The following is an 18,629-nucleotide window of genomic DNA, read 5'->3' as shown; positions in this document are numbered from 1 at the left end:
AAAGAAACAAAAGACTCTGATGCAGATTTTTTAATTGATTCATCTGTAAAAAATGTGCTTATCAACCAAGAACAACAAAATACTTGCAAAGTACGCAAATGCAACTAGAAAAGTTTCATTGGGCCTGCTTGGATTCAGTGTTTTACTTGTCAATGATGGATGTGTGGTAATTGTAACAATAACAGCAAGAAACGTTTTTATGAATACAAATTATGTGAAGTTAATTGTTAATATCTTTTACACTTTCTTTGATATATTAAAATTTTATTCCATGTTCTTTGCAATACAATTGCTCAACAAGCAATAATTGTTTTTTCTACTTTGTTTAAACATGAATGAAATGAATTTTTTTAAATATCTAATAAGTTGCTTTTTATTGAGTTTTTTTTTAAAGTAAATTAAATACATAATACGGTAGATAATTAATTAAGTCAGGAGAGGGATGCTGCTTTACCTTGTTTTACTAAAAAAAATTATCAATCTATTTTTTTAAATGAAATTTATTGTGAGTAATTTTAATTTTTTAAATAAAAATATTTTAGGTTTGTCAATATGAGGACATGGGTATGTCACTTTACAATGAAAATTTCTTATGACATACATTTCTACCATATAAATAGCTTTTTCGATTTCCCTAATGATAAAAACTTCCTATACTGCTCCACTGTCTTGAAACTTACTTGTGTCCTCTCTTCTCCTATTAATTTTTTAGATTTGTCTCATTCAGTAATTTTTTTGTCCCATTCAATGAGTAGTTCTTAATGAATGGGACAAATGGCTTGGTCCAATAAAACTCCCTTTTTTACCAATAGGCCTTTGCGGAACCGATTTTATGTTTTACTATATGATAGTGCAATAGTTAATTGTTATCAAACTATTTTAATGTATAAATTAAACAACTTTATCAACTTATAAAATTTATTTTACGAAAACTGTCCCATTCATTAAGGTTCTCCCCTAAATAATGATTCCTACGCAAAACGATTTGTAAATACTCTACTTCAGAACAGTTTAAAACCTGTAATTAACAAACCAACGCGCGTAACACGCAATACTTCTTCAATTATTGATAACATTATCACTAATATTGCCATGACTTGCCAAATCAAAAGTGGAATATTAAAAACTAATATCAGTAATCGTTTTCCAAATTTTCTTATAAATTACTCTTTAATTCCTGAATCTAAAAATTTATTTGCAAGATATGTAAGACAAATAAACAACCAATCTATTATAAAATTTCGAGAATTATTAACAGAGATTGAATGGAACCTTTTAACCGAGTGCAATGATGCTAATGATGCATACAACTTATTTTTACGGTTGTTTTTTCCTAAACAATACGAAAGATCCTTTCCAAAAATTAAAAAAAAATTCCAAAAACTTTAATTATCCGTGGATGACAAACGGTCTTAGAAAATCATCCTGAAAAAGCAATGTTTGTATGAAAACTTTTTAAAAAATAAAACTTATAACAATGAAATTAAATACAAAAAGTATAAAAATTGTTTTGAAAGAATAAAAAAGCAAATAAAAAAAAGTTATTATTCTAATCTCTTAGAACATTCAATAGGAAATAGTTAAAAGACATGGAAAGTAATTAAAGAAGTTACAGAGAAAAAACAATTACAAAAAAAACACCACTATTCCAAATTGATTAAAGCTAAACTTAAACAGACAAATATTTGAAAAGAAAGAAATAGCTGAAAACTTCAACAAATTTTTTATAAACATAGGAAAAAAATTAGCAGCAGATATAACTCCTGGAAATAAAACATTTCAATCCTATTTTTAAAAAACATACTATGTAATGGATGTAATCGGAACTGTCTCTAAATGAACTTCAAGCATCCTTTAATGCGCTTAAAATAAATAAAAGTGCCGGGTTTGATGATAATAATGTTAATGTTCTAAAAGATGTTTTTGATGTTATTAAATTACCTCTTTTGTTTACCTTCAATCTTTCAATAACAACTGGTATTTTTCTTTTTCAATTAAAAATAGCAAGAGTAGTCCCTGTATACAAAAATGGCGACGATTCAATACCATCGTACTACAGACCTATATTTATCTTTTCTTGTTTTTCAAAGTTGCTTGAGCGTATTATGTATAACAGACTGTATAGTTATCTTGAAAAACATAATATCTTATACAGAAAACAGTTTGGTTTCCGAAAATGGCATTCAACACATCATGCAGTAACTGATTTAGCCAGTCAAATTCTGCATGGGTTTGCTAAAAAAAGTTATACTCTCGGCTTGTTCATCGACTAGTCAAAAGCTTTTGACACTGTTGATCATAAAATTCTCTTGTACAAACTAGAAACATATGGAGTAATAAATGACAACTTAAAATGGCTGCAAAGTTATCTTAAAAATAGAAAATAAGGAGTATCTTATGATTCAACATGTACAAAGTTAGAAACAATAAGCTTGGACCCTTACTATTTCTGATTTACGTAAATGATATCTGCCTATCTTCAAACATGCTTAATTTTGTTCTTTTTGCTGATGACACTAATCTTCTTTATATCCATTCCAATATGAAAACAGTTTTCTTTACAATAAATCGTGAGCTTGAAAACCTTAATGACTGGTTCAAACAAACTCTCTTTGAATATCAGTAAAACTAAGTACATTTTCTTTCATCGCCAATCTAAATCCGATGATTTATGAAACTTCCTCAGCTAATAATAAATAACAATATAGTAAACAGAGTTTCATCACTTAAAATCTTAGGAATAATATTAAACGAACATCTTAAATGGAAAAATCATATTATGCTGGTTGAAAACAAAATTTCTAAAACTATAGGCATTATGCATAAAACAAAACACCTTCTAAGTAAAAAATGTTTAATAGACTTGTATTGCTCTTTTATCAATGGCTGCTTAAGTTATTGTAATATTGCTTGGGCAAGTACTTGCCCTTCAGCATTAAAAAATATGTATATTAAGCAAAAACAAGCCAGTAAAATTATATGTAATGTGCATAAATACGCCCACTCCAAGCCGTAACTCCAGGAAAATAAAGCTCCTAATGTATATGAGGTAAACGTGTTCCAAAACTTGTTATTCATGTTTAAATATCATAATGACATGCTTTCAAAATCGTTTAATAACCGATTTCTTAAAATTAATCAAAAATAATTAACGAGGTGCTCTATCCTTAGTTTTAATTTACCTAAGTCAACTCTCAAAACATCTGATTACTCAATTTCATATTGAGGGCCTCGTCTGTGGAACATATTTCTTAATGAAAGTATGAAAAGTATAACTTCAATAAATTGTTTTAGAAATATAATTAAGCAGTATTTACTTGAATTAACAGACACAAACATATTTTTGTATTTTTAATTAAAAATTTAATTAAATTTAAAAAAATTTAATTAAATGAAAAAAAAAAAAAAAATCGTGTAATATTTATTTATTTATTGCAGTTTGTCGTGTTCTTGTTGTAATAATGTATAAACTTGTTTTATATAACGAGTATTTGTAAATTTATACAATGAGAAATTCGTAAAAAATATTTTACGCTTACTATAGGGGCTTGGTGACAAGACTTCTGTCTTCTACTTGCTCCTGTCGTTATTAATTTTTTTATTTAAATTTTATTGATAAAAATTGTCAAACAAGAACGTTGTAAAATGTTTATAAATGACGAATAAATGTTTCTAAAAACATTTTTATGAATTAAAATAGTTTTTAATAAACTCATAAAAACTTTTATAAGTATTTTATAATCATTTAAAAGTGTTTTTTAATTATCTTTAATTTATTAGGAACTTTTGACTTGCATTTTTAACTTTAATCCTACATATCGGCTTCAGATTTTGCTATTTTTACTAGCGGTTCATCGATGCCTACTTTTAACCGATGCCGATGCCGATGGGTACAGGCCGATATCGATGCATCGGCCCTTAAATCAAATAAGTAGTATATATTGGATATATTATATGTATATAAGTAGTATATATTGAATATGAATTATATACTGGAATGGAAATGCTAGATTCCATTTCAGTTTCAATGAAAACAAAATTTTTGTCTTATTAATTAGAGGTAATACTTTTAAATGAAAAGCTCGTTTTCTAAATATTAACTTACGTCATTCTGTTTGAATTAAAACGATTTCGTTTTTTTTTTATTAAGTCATTACTTCTAATAATTAGCAAATTTAAGGCAAATGTTTGTACGAAATTTAATTATGTAAGATTTCTTATATTGAATGTTTATTTATTATACGCTTTTAATTTAATAATAAACTTGTTTTTAATTTAACTTTAATGTAAATATAATGAAATATTTTAATAGTAAAGAATAACTGCAAGAGTTTCAAATCAATTAGTTTTCTCTTTCAATTCTCATTCATTCAAAGTTTATATAAACTTTTATTTTCTCAAAAAATAACTCTGCTTATCGGAGAAATGATATGCGTAGACATTTAGCCATATTCTTTAGTTACAGATCAAGGATTTAACAAACTAATAATGCATCTTGAACCTCGGTATACCATGCCCTCTAGAAAACATATGACCGAAACTGTTGTTTCTCTTATTTATGAAAAAATGAAAATACAAATTATGAAGGATGTAGCAAAAGCGGATTTTTTAAGTTTCACCACTGACGGATGGACTACACATCACAATACTCTAAGCTTTTATTCTTTAACAGCACACTGGATAAACTTACAGGTACAAAGATATCAAAATTTCTAAAGGATTCTTTAAATGAATGGAAAATACCAACTAACAAAGTGCACTTTGTCCTCTCAGACAATGCTGCTAGTATGAAATTGGCCATAAAAGAAGCTGGTTTAGAAAAAATTCTCTAAGTTGCGCAATCCATACTCTTCAACTTTGTATAACCGACAAGCTTTTTAAGTAGCAAACAATTGTGAATGATCTTATAACTAAAGCTAGAAAAATTGTCTCACACTTTAACCATTCTTCGTCCTCCATGGACATACTACATGAAATTCAACAACAGCTAAAGTTACCCCTACATTCACTTATACAAGATGTAGTCACGAGATGGAACTCAACATTTTACATGCCAGAAAGGTTAGCTGAACAAAAAACCTCACTAACATTATTTTTTATTAGAAATCAAAAGTGCAATGCCTCAAGTCTTACAGAAGACCAATGGTTATTGGCTGAGACGCTTATCTTAGTTTTAAAGCATTTTGAGGCGGCTACACTAGAGATGAGTGAAAACAGGGCATCAGTGTCTCAAATTGTTCCATTTATAGTGTCAATGGGAGCGTACCTAGCCTATGCTTCAGAAAATGCAGGTGAAATAAAAACTATAATAGAAGAGTTAAAATAAGATTTTATTTCAAGGTTTTCCAGCTATGAATATAATAAAAACTTGAACATTTCTACAGTTTTAGATACAAGATTCAAACTGAGTGATGTCATATCAGATGAGGAGAAAGAGACTATAAAATCAAATATTCTAAAACAATACATGAACGTAAATAAAACGGATATTACAGAGAGCCTTATAACTACCGACAACTTAACTCAATCAGATGATGAAACAAACGCTTCATCTGAATCAACCCAAGTATCTAGCTTTCCACTCAAAAAATTAAAAATGGCAGAAAGCATATACAATTTTTATCAAGTTTTAAAAATACTACTTGAATAAACAAAATCAACGAAAGCGAAGAACTGTAAAAAAACTTTTAATAGAGGCACGAATTAATTTTGAGAAAAAGGAAAAAATGTAAGTTGTAATAATTTTAAAATAAAAACTTTGCTAACATTTTGTTCTTGTCTAATTTATATTAAATTATTAAGGAAAAAACGTTATTCCAAATTATTATAATAATAATAGTTATGGAAATAAAATAATATTGATAACATTCATTAATGGATAATATTTTAAACAATAAAAATTAGGATTTTTTATTATAGAGTTGACGAAATAAACTTTTACTTATCACTGCCTAATCTGCATCAAAAAGAATGTCCTTATAAATGGTGAGGAAATTACAAAGAAACATGTATAAAGAAACACTCTAGTAGCAATAATATTTTAGACCTCTCACACCTAGCAAAAAAATATTTAGGAGCTCCACCTTCTTCTGTGTTCAGCATAAGATTGTTTAGTACTGGGGGAAATATTTATGAATTGACACAGTCCCGACTAACTGCAGAACATGGAGAACATCTAGCTTTTGTGCATGCGAATAGGCAATTTTTTGGAGAAATGGAAACAAAAAAATAGATTCACAGCTTTATATAACATATTTTTATGAATTTTCATAACATTATGAAAATTTATATTTCTTTCTAACATTACACAATTTGTTCTATTATGCTTAAAATATGTTATACTTTATGTTTATATTTTTTAAATTTGCATTTCTTGATTTTGAACTTTTTGCATAGTTTGGATCCATAAGTTGTATAATTAAATAAAATTTAAAAAGTACTCGAAACAATCGGCATCGGCCGATAGTTATTAAGGCCGATGCCGATGCATTGGCTAAATGGTCGATGCATCGGCAGGCCGATGCCGATGCATCGATGCACCCCTAATTTTTACAAATGGTGGGCTATTGTTATAAATAAAAGAATCGGTTATTTGCTTCTCAAAATTAGCCTAAATTTTATCTTTTTTAAAGCAGGTGTGGTTTTGAGACATTATTTTCAGACTAAGATTGAGTTTAAAATTAGTGCGACTGTATTTACAGTAATAAAACACAGATTTTTTTTCTTAAAAACTTATAATGTACTAATATTAGTCTTGATTAATTAGAGACTTGGTGCTCAAAATGAACTGAACTTGCGTTATTGAACGCCCCTGTGGTAGTTTTTGGTAACGGAAAAAGTATGTTGCAGATATTTTACAAACTCAATTTTTTTCCTTAATAAATAAAACTTGATATTATATTCGTTTATATAAACTCAGCACTTCCTCGCATTTCAAACAAGATTTTTAACTGCATGAAGTTGGTACATCAAAACATGGAAAACTTTGAAAAAGTCAACGTTTCCTGAAACTTCAAACCCCAATAACTTTTAAACCGCTTTGAATTATGGTCTCAAATTTTCAGGTTTTTCTTATGAAAAGATTTAAAGATATCCCTGAAATTTTAAGAAAATTCATTTACTCAACTATTTCAACTTGCCTCATTGTTATAAAAACAACTCTTAAAAATGCTATTTTGTTATTATAACAGCAAAGTGTTAATAAAAATTAAACTATAACAATTATAGAATTTTAAAGCAACAAAATTAATCGATTAATTGTTTGTTAATTAATCGATCAACAATTAATTTTTATTAATCAATTAACCGTTTACCACCCCTACCCATACGGAAAATTTTCATGGAAAATCTATGAAAAAAACCCATGGAAAAACAATGGAATTTCTATGGGTATTTGGAACACGTTTCATTAAAAATCCATAGATTTTCCATGAAAAATTCATTCCAAATACCCAAGGAAATTCCATAGTTTTACCATCCATGAAGAAACCATGGAATTTCCATAGGCATTTGGACCACTTTTCAAAAGAAAACTCGTGTTTTTTTGATTTAAGGGGTCGTCCATAAATTACGTCAAGCAATTTTTGACCGTTTTTGACCTCCTTTCCCCCCCCCCTCCCTCGTCACAAAAAACGCACCTAAAAAATAAATTAAAAAAAAAAAAAAAAAAAAAATCCAAACACTTAAGAAGCAAGTTTTGTACAAGTCGTCAAAAAACCAACAAACCATCCTACCCCGGCTTATAGCATGACGTAATTTATGAACGACCCATAATGTTATTTCAATTGTCATATTAAACCATAAAAAGTTAAATTTATACTTGAGACTTTATATTCAAATATATTTGCGTGTTTTTTTCGTTATTCGAACTTTTTTTAAGAATACTTGAATAATTTTAAAAATGAAAAGATGTGTTAAGCTTTCCATCAAAATAATAAAATGAAAATTTAATTACTTTTGAATTTGTTTTTTTATACTTCTCTATAATAAATAAACATTAAAAAACATTATACAAAAAAATCGCTAAAACCGTTTTTTAAAACCGACGGTTTTCATTTATATCGGTTTTGACAAAAACTGCGGTTTTCGGTTAACGGTTAAACGGAAACCCTAGTTTTAGTTAATAGCAAAATCCATTTCTCTTATTTAGATTGTTCTTAAGAATTAATTTAGTACCACACTCAGTTCTTTAAGTTATAGTCGGTTTTTTTACGAATTTAGTCGGCTAGTCGGGTATTTGACACAATTCAGTTGGGTGAATTCTCACAAGGCCCTTTTTTTTTTTTTTTTAGTAAGGAACCAGTCGGTATTTTTTAAGAGTTCACCCCCCCCCCCCACCTCATTTTTTTAGTAGATTCATATCTACTAATAAAAGTATGTATTAAATAGAACTATTTTTTTATATTAAAAACTATATATATATATATATATATATATATATATATATATATATATATATATATATATATATATATATATATATATATATATATATATATATATAATTTACTTTTAAAACAAAATTCTAAATAAATACAATGAGATCTTTTCTTAGAGAGTCTATTAAATCTCATTGATTCACTCAAGCGTTAAGTATTTACAAAAATTTACGTAAAAGAAATTCACATAAATTTGCCTTTAAACAATCTAACATATCAATTGAATATAAAAAAGTATTTACAAGTAGCTGTTTAAACATATTTATTTAATATTTCTCGACCACTTTTTAAAATTTTTTTCTCAAATAATTTTTAGACGCTTCTGTTTTGTAAGTGTCGATAAATTCTTTTCATAGAATGAACTTCCGGATTATGGATAAAAATAAAATATACCAGCGTATTTTTGACGTGCACGTTTTAGCATATCCTACAATGAGCACAAAGGCTTTTCAAGTAGAACTGATTCAGAATTAAAATGAAATAAAAGTTGATAAAGTTTACAAATCAAAGCGGATCATTGGTTGCAAGAACTAAACGCTCTTTCCACAAGCAAAAAAAGGAACACTCCCAACATTTCGGGCTGAACAAACGTTATCTACTAATAAACCTTCAACTATAAATGTGCATAACAAAAATCTTCCGACTTCGAATTTGCAGTTTGATAAAAAAGATACCAATATTGTTCGTGATAAATTCGAACCTGAACTTAGTACTGCCCACTCAGAAATATAGAATTGCCCCAGCCCAACTGCAATTGCAGACACAGAATGAAGTTCTGAGTTCTGATTTAGTCGGTTCGTACAAGCGACAAAAATGTCCAATGCTTTTTATACGAACAAGATGCTGAATTGAAAGAAAAGATAAAGAAAAAAGACTATTTAGAGCAGTTGAATAAAAAGAAAGCAAACCAGATAAGAGTAAAAAAAGCAAGAGAGCTGAAGAAAAGAAAACTCATTTCATCGTTTGAAAATAATCCAGAACTACGCATAACTCTGAATGTCAGAGACAAGCCTGATAGGCCAAGGTTCAACAAAATTAGCCTTTACTATTTGAAACTCTTGTGAATACTGCTATGCGTGGATCAGCATCACATGAAAAACGAAATAAGGATATATATAGAAGCATCAAAATGTTAGACCAACTGACCGAACAGTTGAAAATGAATGGTTTCACAATCAGTAGAAGTGAGTTTTACCTTCGTTTCTTACCATAACGCAGTTCATCTCTTGAAGGCCAGCGTCATGTATCAACAGTACCAGTAAAATTAATTAGAGTACAGAGTGGTCAATATGCTTAACACATCAACAGCTTATTTTTTAACTTCTGCACCACCTGGCAGTGATGGAGACGCAAATCCATATGATTGGATGAAGAAAGATTTTGTAAATTTTTTAATCATTTTGCAAAGAACGCACGGCCTTCAAAGGAGCATCTAGTTTTGCTACTGGTTACAATCACTTTTCGCACTTATCATTGATTGCACTAGACTATTCAACAACAAATGGAATTATCATGTTAAGTTTTCCACTCCATTGCACATTGAAGTTACAGCCACTCGATAGAACTAGCTATGGAATGGTATAAAAAGAGTAAAGTGAAATTTGTGCCTAAAACAGAAAATCCTCCAAACTTCACAGAATTGAGAGTTGAAAAGTACTGAGCTATTATTAAAATAAAAATGAAAAAAATAAAAAAGCTTTGCAGAAACATTAAAGATATAAAAATATTATTTAAAAAAGCATCAAATAGTTTTGATTCTTATTCTGTGCGCAAGCTTATGGGTACCACTAAAGCAAAAGCTCAAAATTTTATTAGATTCCCACAGGAATAATTAATTATTTTTTTTTAATGTTTGATCTTCTTATATTATTGTATTAAAATTGTTACTTGGTTCGAAATAAAAATTAAGGAGTACTTTTTTTTAGTTGTTTTTCTATTTTCACATTTATTTCGTGTACACGCTTTATTTAAACAAAAAAAAGCAGTTTTCAATTTAGCTATAACTTTTTTTTTAGATAGTATAAAATTTATGACTGATTTAAATTCATTAGAGAGTTTTGTCATTATTTACTTGTCAGGGAGGGCAATAAGAGCAATTTAATTTTATATAAAAATTTTATACTCTAATTAAACTAAAATTTAAAAAAATAGATACAAGTATCTCATATAACTCTTACTGTTGCTAGTAATTCAAAATGTTTTTTGTGTAAGCTAATTTTAAAGATATATGTTTAAAATGTGTAAGCCTTTATTAGACGGATCAGAGATTTTTACCTTAAAAAAAAAAAAGACATTCAAATTATTTTTTAATGTAAAAATATTACTCATGCAGAATTTGGTAAACATAAAAAAGTACAAGGGGCCGGTTTGTCATACGCCATGGAGGGGGCCAAAAAGGTCTTTTAAATAAAAATATTTTATTTAAAAGACCTTTTAAATAAAAATATTTTATTTAAAAATTATTGGTGCCTATGATGGCATACTTAACTTTGAAGCTTCATTATTCAGTATCCTGAAGACCAATGATAAAAGTTTTGATATGGATACATTCCTTGTTACATCTAGAACAATAATTACCCTGGGAGTTTTCATCAGTTTTATTTTTTTTATAAGTTATTCTTATTGTAAAAAAAAGCACAAGTATGCCATCATAGGCAACCACTGCTCCTATGATGGCATAGGGGAGGATGGGGCTAGTTAGGATCGAGGGTAACTTAATGATTTCATTTAACCTTAGAGTCTTCCCTCGGAAAAGCCAGAAATTACTCGAAACCATCCTAATTTACCATTTCATGCTACACACCAGCATTGTAAAATTTTGCGCATGCGCATAGGATATATTGCGTTTTACGTATATTTTGGACCAAAAAAAAATTTTGGAGTATCGCTTTCTTTTAACTTTACTTAAAAATAAGTTTTTCTTATAAAAAAATAAGGTTTTCCCAACTTGTCAATATTTCAACACCCCCAACTCGTCAGTATGCCATCATGGGTAAAAGTCATCATTTTCATTAAAACAAGCTGTGTCTGCTTTGTTCAAAAGATAAAATTAAAGTAACTATTCCACTAAATGCACAAAACTTGAATATAAAATGCATGAAAATTTCATTTCTGCACAGTTAATAGTAAAATCACAATCTTAAATATATGAAGGAAATAAAACTACAACAGCACATCCCAAAATCGATTTTTGTTGATTATAAAAACAATACTTGTGCACAAGGGACGTTTTTTCACTAAAACTAATGTAAAGTCAGTATAGTCATGTAGGTCTAATCATTTTTTTACCAAAACCAATTTTAATGGAAATATGACCGGTATGCCATCATAGGCGCTATGCCAACATAGGCGCCTTTCCCCTACTTTTTAATTAAACACTTAAAAGCCCTGGTTTCAGCAAATTTTTTCATAAACTTTGAACAAAACTAAAAACTGCCTTAAAAAACGGCATAACATTTAAACGATATTAAAAATCAAATTATTAATGGATATAAAATAGCTGTAAATCCTAGAAATGTATTAAATTACTCCCTGATTTTCTTTTTTACATAACTGCGTTAAGTGCTTTAGTTTAGACTATTCTAAAATTGATCCTATTGCCCTCTGATCTTATTAGCCATTACGCTTTACTCCATTTATTACCCTATTTAACTTTGAAATTGTTTAAGTGGATCAAACAATTAAGATTTTTTGCTCATTTTAATGTGTGTTACAAATTATTGACAAAAGTTACATGTTCAATTTTTTTTTATGGTTACGTTTTATATATTGATCATTGTAATGTTGCTAATTGTTGGCAATAGTCACAAATTGTATTTTTAAATGCTATTTAATATATAGCATAACATATAAATATTAACATATATTATATATGTTAACAATTTTTATAACAAGATGAGATAGTTTAAAACTAAATAAACAAATAATATTAAAAAAAAAAAATTTTCAAATGTGTTGAACATCAGAAATTACACAGTTGTTGTAAAATTTACAGCAACAATTTACTGTAAAATTGAACATGGGTCATTCCATGTCAAATCACCAAATGGTCTTTAGGGTACCACCTCAGACGAGGAGTGTTCCACCTCAGAATATACTCTATCTTATGACATACTTTTAGTCTTTTGAGCGTGAGACCTAAAAAATAGCGTAAGTTATGCTATATTGCAAAAAAATTAAAAATAAAACAATGCTAAAAGAAGTTTATGTACACATTAAAAATACAAGTACACTAGTTTTATTATCTCTGATTGAAATAACTTATAATACCGTCATAATCATTATTAGCAAGTTTGCAGTCACAATCGCTTCTACCTTTGATGGATGGGGCACTAATTTGACAATTTTCTTCGTCAAATGGACAAAAACTGACATAGTTGTGCATCATTAGTTCTTTTTAAGTTTATTTGCATGAACTTCTCATTAACATCTTGGTTTTTTAAATCTTACAAATCTCAAGCTCAAACTCTATTTACCTACAAAGTGTAATGGTAGTTAATGTTTGTTTTAAAGCTAACTATCGATTTGAGTTACAAGTAAATAATTGTATATGTATTTAGACGTATTTGTATAGAATATAAAGACATACTTGTAATTATCAAGAGAATTAGTTTTCATACAAGTTATGTTGAAGTCATGGCAATACTTATTACAGGCCTTCCCGTCGCGAATCCGTATTTTTGATTGGGGGCAGACAATGCTACGGAAAATATAAAAAAACGGCTGAAAAAATAAGCGAGCTACATTAATTTCAGTTAATTTATTAAATTTAAAAGGAACTGTTCCAATGCACAAAGTGTCTAATGCAGTGTTTATTAAATATCATAAAATTTTAATAAAACAAAAAAAAATAATGAAAAACTACATTTTTCAGAATAATGAATGAATTTTATATAAAAACGAAATCACAAAAGAAAAATAAACAACCTTAAAAATAATGCAAAAAAAGCTATTAAAATAATCATTAAATATTAGAAAATGTTATGAAAAATGTACATAGCAATATTTTTTAATGCTTTACAGATAATTTTAAAACCTTTAATGCAGGTTCCTTAGAGGACTTAGGTGAAATAAAGAAACAATAATTTTTAAGAAATATGTTTGACAATATAACACCATGTTTCTTTAGCATGTTCAAGTTATAAATATCTGATATCATCATAAATATATTGCACAACGACTTTCTGCATGTCTTTTTTTTCTCAATTTCAAAAATAATGTAACAAAAAAAATCCCACTGGACACAGCAATCCAGAGGTACACTTAATCCACCTCTGTCCATAGTTTTTGTGTAGTCTCCATACAACTGAAAATAAAATGCAGTGTCAGTCAACAATTCATTTTCACTGACATCGTCTTTTCTTGTAACATAGCCTGCAATATAAAACAGAGTCATTTTTGTACTCAGGGACAAAGGTGCTTCTAGTTCAGGCAATTGATTAATTATATCACAAGATTCTTTACTTCTAAAATAGTCACATTTTTGACATAAATGTTCAATATCAGTAGTGTAATCTGAAACATCAACTTTTAGTTCCAATAAAAGTTTAGCTTTTTCAATTTTTAATTTTTTGACAACATTTTGAACAGTTATAAAATATGTTCCGCCTGAACCTTGTCTAAACTTACTGAATGCTTTTTCAATATAATCTGTTGAAAACTATCCTAACATAACATAAATGAAATTGTTTTTTAACAAATATTTACACATCTCTACTAAGCCATAACAAGTATGCCAAATTGAAGTACTTGTATCTCTAGTTAAGGATTTTATTCTACACCCTTGTTTACCACTCATTTTAAGAGCCATATCTCCGAAATCAAGTAAATATTGCAAATTTATGTCAAGTTCTTCCGAAATAACTCTTTTACGAGAATCTAAAAATCGAGTATCATCGTAAATTTCTTTTACACTAACTATTTTCCAGAATTTAGTAACTTTTTCTAAAAAACAAATGGTCTCATTCATATTACAAGGGTAGATAACTTTTGAATAAGTTTTGAGAGCAGCTATAGTTTCATCACAAAACACTTTTAAACAGTGTGATACATTTTGTCTTTCAAAGGGTTTTGGATGTATAGCTACAAAATTTAGTCTAGATAGTTTAATTAGCTGATCTTTCTCAAAATCAAATAAACATTTAAGGTCACTCCATTTAGCAGTCATTTTTTGATTTTTTTCAAAATGCAATTCCTGTGTTTTTTCTGTTATCCAGTTATTTCTGATCAAAAAGTAGAAAAATCCCACATTTTGTTAACCAAGGTTTTTCTTCAACTCTCTCAAATAAATTAAAAAAAGCTTGATTTGGTTGATTTCCATCACAAATAACTGAAATAACTTTTACATTGCTAGACTTGATTAAATTAATAACATAGCATACTTGCTCAAACAAAAAAGAAGCATCCAAATGACAGACAGGTATCATTTTGCACAAAAAAGATGGTCCACCTTTTAAACATTCAACCATGATACCCAAAACAGTATTTGCTAACAACTTAGGATTATTTTCAGCTTTTCCAAATAGCGAACCACCATGGTAGAGAAGAAGAGACTTTACATAAACCTCATCTACCAATATTATACAATTTCTCTGATTCTCCTCTATATTTGAATATAGAGTGCTGATAAAATAATTATCTGAAACATTCTTCGTCCTATTACATTCTTCGTCCTATCGTCCCGTTTTTACACTTGGAAGTTTAAATCTTTTCTTAACTGATTGTATAGACTTCGAGATGTTGAAAAATAAGAATACGATCTGATGATTGTTTCTATATTATAAATTTTTTTACCTACTTCTGATGCATTCATAGATGCAATATGATCTTGTAATATCAATCTTTGATGATCAACTTCAATGTTGTTCAGATAGCGAGTTGTTTCTTCCACTCTTGACCAACAATCAAGAGTGGTAATATGGTTTTTAGCATGGCTTACTATATAACAGGCCTTGCCAACGTGCGGCTTGCGTAAAAACTGGAGGCAAGATAGTTTTATGTTTGAAAAACTAACAAGCAGTTTAACAAAATAAATACGGGGGTGGTTTTTTTTGTAACAATAATAATTATAAAACATTAATAAATAATTATTATAACATTAACAAAGTAATTTTCATTTAAAATTTTGTTTAATAAAATTAATTTAAGTTGGATATATATATATATATGCATAAATTTAATATTTGCATAAAATTTACAATAACACCCGTAATCATTTTAACTAACTTCTAAATTAAAAAAAAGAGTTAGTTGAGAGGTGAAGGATTAAGCAAAGGATTTAATTTAGTATTTAAAAAATGGTTCGTCGATGTTGTGTAACAAATTGCAATGGCAATTATAATCCTCAGAATAGAGTTAAAACATTTAGACTTCCAAGAAACAGTGAAGAACGAAAACGTTAGATTGTTATAATACCAAGAGATAATGTTCCTGATACTTTTAACACCGTAGTATGTGAAAGACATTGGCCAAAAAAAATTATTCAACTGTTACTGATTATGGAAAGCTGAGACCTCGTGATGCTCCGTCAGTATTTGGTTGTATAAAGCCAAGCTTAGTTCCTATTGTACCCATGCCACTTAGAAAAACATCAAATAGTCTTAATAGTGTTCGCAGGCAAGAAGAGGACGAGTTAGCAATACTTAATTCACAAGAAAAAATAGAAAGTATTATTGTTTTATATGAAAAGTTAAAAACTAATGAATTTAATTTAGCTATTATTTATTATTTATGCAATGATATAATATATATTTAGCCTTTAGACTTTTTAAAGGAAAGCGCTATTGCTAGATTTCTTCTTTGCATATATAAAGATCTCACTTTTGAAGCATTTCATTGTGGAGTTAAAATTAGTGTTATGACTTTATCATCTAACCGAGTTTATATTCTGAACAAATTCCTCATATCCAAGAAGCATTAAGATTTTTAAATTGTTGTGAAATAACACCGAAAAAAGAAGATGTATATCAACAAATTTTGTCAATGAATAAAACATGTATTGGGGAAAAAAAGTATCCAATTGAAACAATTGTGCGAGCATTTGAGTATTTTTCTCTTTCACGATCAGCCTACAATTGCATCAGAGAAGATTTTGAACTTCCAAGTTTATGTAATTTAGGAAGAATTACATTTAAATGTAAATCTTTAGATGATACCACCTATATCAGACAAATTTTTTCTAATCTTAGAGATGATAGACAAAAAACCTGCATTTAACTTCTTGATAAGGTTTATGTTAAACCAATGTTGCAGTATCATGGTGGCATAGTATTTGGTAAATCAGTAAACAAACCTCATCTCTTAGCAAACACAGTACTGAGCTTTTTGGTTGTAACATTGTTTAATGGACCAAAATTTCTTTACAAAATGTTACCAGTCCGAGAACTTGATGCTGAGTTTCTTTTTGAACAGACAACCCTCATTTTTGATGCAACTAAAAATAATGGGGGCAATGTTGTTGCTATTGTCTGTGATGGTAACAGAGTCAATCAGAAGTTTTATAACTTTTTTGAAAAAAAAGAAGCATGGTGTACTAAAGACAATATTTTCTTTTATTTGATTATGTTCATTTATTAAAAAGTATACGTAATAACTGGATCACAGAAAAAACTCAAGAACTTGAATTTTATATTAATGGAGAAAAAAAAATAGCACGGTGGGTTGATGTTATTAATTTGTACAAGCTTGAAACGAAAAACATTGAAAGACAAAAAGTTATCACTTATCTGCAAGTGTTTTGCGATGAAACATTGTCACATTAAAAAGTGATCCAGACCTGCATGAAAATGAAGAGACGATTATTTTCATCCCTAAAGTTGTTGAATTTTGGAAAATTTGTAATGTTCACAGTCCATATGCAGACATTTGTTTGAAAGATTCTAGCTGCTATTGCTTCTGCTAATGATGACAATTTAAGCAAACTTTCTGCAATTGGTGATTTTGCAATACAAATGAAAAAAACAGAAAAAGGAAAAAGAGTCAAGTTACTAACAAGAGACACTGCTAATTGTTTAGCTAAGACCTGTTATGGTTTGGTTCAGTTGTCAAAATATCTTTTAGATACAACTCATCAGGCGTATATTATTAGGCAACTTTACAACAGATCCATTAGAAAAGCTCTTTGGAAAATTAAGACAAGGCTCAGGAGGAACTTATTTTATTTCCGTTCTACAAGTTCTTGAAAAAATAACTATATACTGTACAAAGTTGCTATTAAAGTTTGAGAAAAGTTCAGATGTGTTAGCTAATCTAGGTTCAGATCACTCTTGTCCAAAATGTAAATTTTTACCAAGTGAGGGTATTTGCAACGTTATTGACCATTTACCTGCTCTTTGTGATTCATTGACTGTTGGTATTGAAATGTCATTAGTTTATATTGCTGGGTACATTATTTGTGAAGATGAAAATCCAGATGACACCTTTTATTTCTATGAAGTGTATGGAAATTTTGTAAAGGACATAAATCGAGGAGGTTTAACAATTCCTGGTGACAAAGTCTGTCAATGGGCAACTTACTGTTACATTCTTTTTTATGAAGTATATAATGACACTTGTCCGTCATCACTGTGTAACCTCCTTATGATGCTATCAGAATTTTATTCATTAAGTATGCAAAGACATCATGGATTAACAATGACAAATATTTTATTTAATAATTATTGTCGACTCTATTCACCTCGTTCCCACAAGGAGCCAAAGCAGAAGTTGATAAAACTCAGCACAAAGTAAAATTTTTGCAACGTTTTTAACAAAAACTGTAAAATAGTGTTTAGTAAAATATCTAAAAAGCTTGTATTTACTTTTATTCTCTAAAGATTTTATCTCTTTTTTCTCAAAAATTTATTTTTAATACTTAAAAAACCCAATAATAAGTTTTGTCGTAAATGCTAATATTAAATTATAGCAAAATATAAATCTTTGTATACTAAATTGTTCAAACATAATTAGTTTTAGGTACATTTAAGTTAATTTAAAATTTTTATAAATGTTATTCGTTAGTTATATTACAATGTTAGTTATAAACAAAATTAAAAAAAGAAAGAATTATCAATTCATCTTTTCACTTTTTATAAGTTACTTTTAGTAGATATATCATACAAATATTATATTCATGTGAAAATCACCTAACTGAAAATGTAAACTACTGCAGAGTAATATTTTTAATCTTGCCTCCAGTTTTTTACGCAAGCCGCG

The 18,629-nt window shown here is 28.4% G+C and overlaps 1 protein-coding gene across 1 annotated transcript in view; it reads right to left on the bottom strand.

Moving 5' to 3' along the window:
* Nucleotides 1–12,341: 12,341 nt before the first annotated feature.
* Nucleotides 12,342–18,629, bottom strand: part of LOC136075565 (transcription factor RFX4-like) — a 31,311-nt gene continuing 25,023 nt past the window's right edge. Inside the window, exons 14-15 of the mRNA XM_065789077.1 lie at nucleotides 12,708–12,913; nucleotides 12,342–12,575 (exon numbers count right to left, since the gene is read on the bottom strand). The gene's annotated coding sequence lies outside the window, so the exon portion shown is untranslated. The remainder of the gene's footprint in view (nucleotides 12,576–12,707; nucleotides 12,914–18,629) is intronic.

Source organism: Hydra vulgaris, chromosome 01 (assembly GCF_038396675.1).
Source record: "Hydra vulgaris chromosome 01, alternate assembly HydraT2T_AEP".
Classification (NCBI taxonomy): domain Eukaryota; kingdom Metazoa; phylum Cnidaria; class Hydrozoa; order Anthoathecata; family Hydridae; genus Hydra; species Hydra vulgaris.
Note: the sequence above shows the minus strand (reverse complement) of the source record. Positions and strands in the feature narration are given on the sequence as shown.